The sequence below is a fragment of the Aquarana catesbeiana genome, linkage group LG10, assembly GCF_042186555.1.
Source record: "Aquarana catesbeiana isolate 2022-GZ linkage group LG10, ASM4218655v1, whole genome shotgun sequence".
NCBI lineage: Eukaryota > Metazoa > Chordata > Amphibia > Anura > Ranidae > Aquarana > Aquarana catesbeiana.
Genome location: NC_133333.1, coordinates 27601078 through 27607077, shown reverse-complemented (window position 1 = coordinate 27607077; position 6000 = coordinate 27601078).

Sequence of the window (6000 nt, the reverse complement as noted above, 5' to 3'; positions counted from 1 at the left end):
TGAGCAACTTATTTATAAAGTCCTAACTAAGGGGGTGAGTGGGGAACTAACACCCAAGACCGACGTGATTGAGTTGGACCATCCTCCTCCTCCTCCTCCTCCTCCTGCTGCCACAACTCCACCACCAGAGCCACCGCGTGGAAGGAAGCGTGGAAGGAAGACCAGAGAGTGATTGCCCTGGTTTCAGTCTGGTCTGACAAAAGCTGCAGTCTCTTGTATGACCACAGCCTGGGGACACAGATGTCATCTGCTGCTTTCCGGATCTCTGGGACTTCTGGACCAGACTGCACTCCCTTAGATAAGGACTCCTCAGGCCACCAATTTTGCTTGAAAATAATTGATGTGTGCCCTGGGAGTCCAAGGCTTCGCCAATTTCTGCAGTTTCTCCAGCGTTGCCTCCCTCTTTGTTTAGTTGTGAGCCCTTAATAAAAGTTTTTTTGTGGGAAATTATACTCTCCTGTGTGTTTTCATCCAAAAAGGACAGTTTGTTGGTGACGATTCAGGTACATTTCTAACATAAAATGTGAAATTAACAAGGGACAACAACACCAAACAATCTCCTACAGATTAAATAGAACAACATATCAATGGTGGTGTTGTGGTAACTTGACTCAAAAAACACACACAAAAATTTTCTGGAGTAAAAATAAAAATCCCCCCAAAAAAAAAAAATCAGCCTTGAAAAAAATACAAACTAAAAAAAATAATAATCCGCCTTAAAACCAAAAAAAAAAAAATAATGTTGTCAGATGTGACAATTCAAAATATATTGAGGGAATCCCGATAAATAGTAGAGACATACTGTAAGTTTGTGAGAAGTCTGTGTGAATATGAGCAGCAAAAATACTTAATTCTTGTCACATTATAAAGAAGAAGAGAGTGCGCTGTATTAAACCATTTTTAACATTGCAGCGTGACGAAAGTGCTGTATCCATTGCGAACGCTAATTTTACCAGACCGAGCTGTTCCGTGTCCGAATTCCTTCTGAGCATGCGTGGCACTTTGTGCGTCGGAACACGCCGCACACGGTCGGAATTGACGCGATCGGATTTTGTTGTCGGAAAATTTTATAGCCTGCTCTCAAACTTTGTGTGTCGGAAAATCCCATGGAAAATATCCGATGGAGCCCACACACGGTCGGAATGTCCGACAACACGCTCCGATCGGACATTTTCCATGGGAAAATCCGACCGTGTGTACGGGGCATAAGACTGGGATGTCATTAAAATTCATGTGCGTGTAAAGGACCCAAAACTTTTGACAATATAATATATATATATATATATATATATATATATATATATAGTGGGGGCGGAAAGTAGTATTCAGACCCCCTTAAACTTTTCACTCTTTGTTATATTGCAGCCATTTGCTAAAATCATTTAAGTTAATTTTTTCCTCATTAATGTACACACAGCACCCCATATTGACAGAAAAACACAGAATTGTTGACATTTTTGCAGATTTATTAAAAAAGGGTCTGAATACTTAGGACCATGTGAAATATCACATGGTCCTAAGTATTCAGACCCTTTGCTGTGACACTCATATATTTTACTCAGGTGCTGTCCATTTCTTCTGATCATCCTTGAGATGGTTCTACACCTTCATTTGAGTCCAGCTGTGTTTGATTATACTGACTGGACTTGATTAGGAAAGCCACACACCTGTCTATATAAGACCTTACAGCTCACAGTGCATGTCAGAGCAAATGAGATTCATGAGGTCAAAGAAACTGCCTGAAGAGCTTGGACAGAATTGTGGCAAGGCACAGATCTGGCCAAGGGTACAAAAACATTTCTGCTGCACTTAAGGTTCCTAAGAGCACAGTGGCCTCCATAATCCTTAAATGGAAGACGTTTGGGATAACCAGCACCCTTACTAGATCTGGCCATCCGGCCAAACTGAGCTATCAGGGGAGAAGAGCCTTGGTGAGAGAGGTAAAGAAGAACCCAAAGATCACTGTGGCTGAGCTCCAGAGATGCAGTCGGGAGATGGGAGAAAGTTGTAGAAAGTCAACCATCACTGCAGCCCTCCACCAGTCGGGGCTTTATGGCAGAGTGGCCGGACGGAAGCCTCTCCTCAGTGCAAGACACATGAAAGGCCGCATGGAGTTTGCTAAAAAACACCTGAAGGACTCCAAGATTGTGAGAAATAAGATTCTCAGGTCTGATGAGACCAAGATAAAACTTTTTGGCCTTAATTCTAAGCGGTATGTGTGGAGAAAACCAGGCACTGCTCATCACCTGTCCATTACAGTCCCAACAGTGAAGCATGGTGGTGGCAGCATCATGCGGTGGGGGTGTTTTTCAGCTGCAGGGACAGGACAACTGGTTGCAATCGAGGGAAATTTGAATGCAGCCAAATGCAGGGATATCCCGGACGAGAATCTTCTCCAGAGTGCTCAGGACCTCAGACTGGGCCGGAGGTTTACCTTCCAACAAGACAATGACTCTAAGCACACAGCTAAAATAATGAAGGAGTGGCTTCACAATAACTCAGTGACTGTTCTTGAATGGCCCAGCCAGAGCCCTGACTTAAACCCAATTGAGCATCTCAGGAGAGACCTAAAAATGGCTGTCCACCAACGTTTACCATCCAACCTGACAGAACTGGAGAGGATCTGCAAGGAAGAATGGCAGAGGATCCCCAAATCCAGGTGTGAAAAACTTGTTGCATCTCTCCCAAAAAGACTCATGGCTGTATTAGATCAAAAGGGTGTTTCTACTAAATACTGAGCAAAGGGTCTGAATACTTAGGACCATGTGATATTTCAGTTTTTCTTTTTTAATAAATCTGCAAAAATGTCAACAATTCTGTGTTTTTCTGTCAATATGGGGTGCTGTGTGTACATTAATGAGGAAAAAAAATGAACTTAAATGATTTTAGCAAATGGCTGCAATATAACAAAGAGTGAAAAATTTAAGGGGGTCTGAATACTTTCCGTCCCCACTGTACATATATATACAGATACGTTTTTGAATTTCAACTGTAACAACATGGAGGTACTTGGCCTTTCCTGTTGCACACTTTACAGTCTGTAAAGAGCTGGAAATTTTCATATAACGTAATTTGTCCACCACTATCAGATGGTTAGTTTGGATAAAGGAAGTAAAGGTTTCTGCAGCTCCCCACAGCTCTGCACATTTCCTGCTAGGGGTTCCCCTTTTTACACAACCGCTGGTAGCAGTGATTAGACTACTTTGCATTTGAGATCAGTTTGGAGTTGGTTTGAAAAGAGTTTTAGAAACATTGTAACTCTTCATTCTTAGATAAAAGGGATAAACTTCTGTGTCTATATGCAGGAAGTTTAACCACTTAAAGTCTTTTTCTGACACTTGTTTCTTACAAAGTTAAAATCAGTATTTTTTGCTAGAAAATGAATTGAATTCAATAAAATGTGTACAGTTTTCAACAGAATTCCCTTGGTATAGTAGCAATTTATATTTTCTTACAGCTGGTTGCATTGCCTTGATACAAAAAAATAAAAATAAAAAATGAATATAGTAGTACTGAATTGTATTCACACATTATTTCAGGCATTGTATATATTGTGGTTAAAGTGGTTTAAATGGGTGTGATGTGACACATGAAACGGACGTCCGAAATATCACTGTTTTAATGTGGGAGGGTGGAGGTAATTATACAGAAATAACAGTTTCAGTGATTTCCTACATAGTTACATAGTTACATAGTTAGTCAGGTTGAAAAAAGACACAAGTCCATCCAGTTCAACCTTAAAAACAAGAAATAAATAAAATAAAAAATGTCGTACAATCCAATATACCCAATTTGTATACCCTCAGTTGATCCAGAGGAAGGCAAAAAACCCCAGCAGAGCATGCTCCAATTTGCTACAGCAGGGGAAAAAATTCCTTCCTGATCCCCCAAGAGGCAATCGGATATTCCCTGGATCAACTTTACCTATAAATGTCAGTACCCAGTTATATTATGTACATTTAGGAAATTATCCAGGCCTTTCTTAACCACTTGACAACTGGGCACTTAAACCCCCCTCGTGACCAGACCAATTTTCAGCTTTCAGCGCTCTCACACTTTGAATGACAGTTACTCAGTCATGCAATACTGTACCCAAATGAATTTTTTGTCCTTTTTTTCATACAAATAGAGCTTTCTTTTGGTGGTATTTGATCACCTCTGGGTTTTTTATTTTTTGAGCTATAAATGAAAAAAGACCGGAAATTTTGAAAAAAAAACGCATTTTTCTTAGTTTCTGTGATAAAATTTTGCAAATTAGTAATTTTGCTTCATAAATTTTGGTCACAATTTATACTGCTACATATCTTTGGTAAAAATAACCCAAATTAGTGGATATTATTTGGTCTTTGTGAAAGTTAGAGAGTTTACAAGTTATGGTGCAAATCATAAAAAATTGATCACATCTGATGCACTGACGGCCTATCTCATTTCTTGCGACCCGAACAAGTCAGGAAAGTACAAATACCCCCCAAATGACCCCTTTTTTGAAAGTAGACATTCCAAGGTATTTAGTAAGAGGCATGGTGAGGTTTTTGATGTTGTCATTTTTTCCCACAATTCTTTGCAAAATTAAGATCCCCCCCCCCCCCCCCCCACAAAATTGTCATTGTAATAGGTTATTTCTCTCACATGACATGTATATACCACAAATGACGCCCCAAAATACATTCTGCTACTCCTCCTGAGTATTACGATACCACATGTGTGGGACTTTTTCGCAGCCTAGCCACATAGAGAGCCCCAACATGCATGGAGCGCCATCAGGTGTTCTAGGAGCATAAATTACACATCTAACTTGTTGACTACCTATTACACTTTTGAAGGCCCTGGAGAACCAGGACAATGACATGTGACACTGACGTGGCACTGATGACAAATGGCACTGATACGTGGCACTGATGTGGCACTGATGACAGATGGCACTAATACATGGCACTAATGACAGATGGCACTAATACGTGGCACTGATGACAGATGGCACTAATACGTGGCACTGACAGATGGCACTAATACGTGGCACTGACAGATGGCACTAATACGTGGCACTGATGACACGTGACACTGATGACAGATGGCACTAATATGTGGCACTGATGACATGTGGCGCTGATGACAAATGGCACTGATATGTGGCACTGATGACACGTGGCACTGATGAAAGATGGCACTAATACATGGCACTGATGACAGATGGCACTAATACGTGGCCCTGATGACAGATGGCACTAATACGTGGCACTGATGACACTGATGACAGATGGCACTGATACGTGGCACTGATGACAGGTGGCACTGATACGTGGCACCGATGACAGGTGGCACTGATGACAGGTGGCACTAATGACAGGTGGCACTAATGACAGATGGCACTGATACGTGGCACTGATGACACTGATGACAGGTGGCACTGATGACAGGTGGCACTAATGACAGGTGGCACTGATGACAGATGGCACTATGTGGCACTGATGACAGATGGCACTTATACGTGGCAGTGGGGACAGATGGCACTGGGGACAGATGGCAGGGCAGATGGCGGGACAGATGGCAGGGCAGATGGCGGGACAGATGGCAGGGCAGATGGCAGGGGCAGATGGCAGGGGCAGATGGCAGGGCAGATGGCAGGGGCAGATGGCAGGGCAGATGGCAGGGCAGATGGCAGCAGATGGCAGGGCAGATGGCAGGGGCAGATGGCAGATAGCAGGGCAGATGGCAGGGGCAGATGGCAGGGCAGATGGCAAGGGCAGATGGCAGGGCAGATGGCAGGGGCAGATGGCAGGGGCCGTTAACAGCGGGACACCTTTTTTTCCTTTTTTTTTTTTCTTTTACACTCACCGCCGCAGCGGTTCCGCTCTCCCTCCTCACACGCTGTCTCTGTGTGAGGAGGGAGAGCCGGCGATGAGAGAGGATCTCATATGTTTACATATGAGATCCTCTCTCATTGGTACCGCCGATCGCACTGTAAACGGCCGCTGTCATTGGCCGTTTACGGTGATCTGT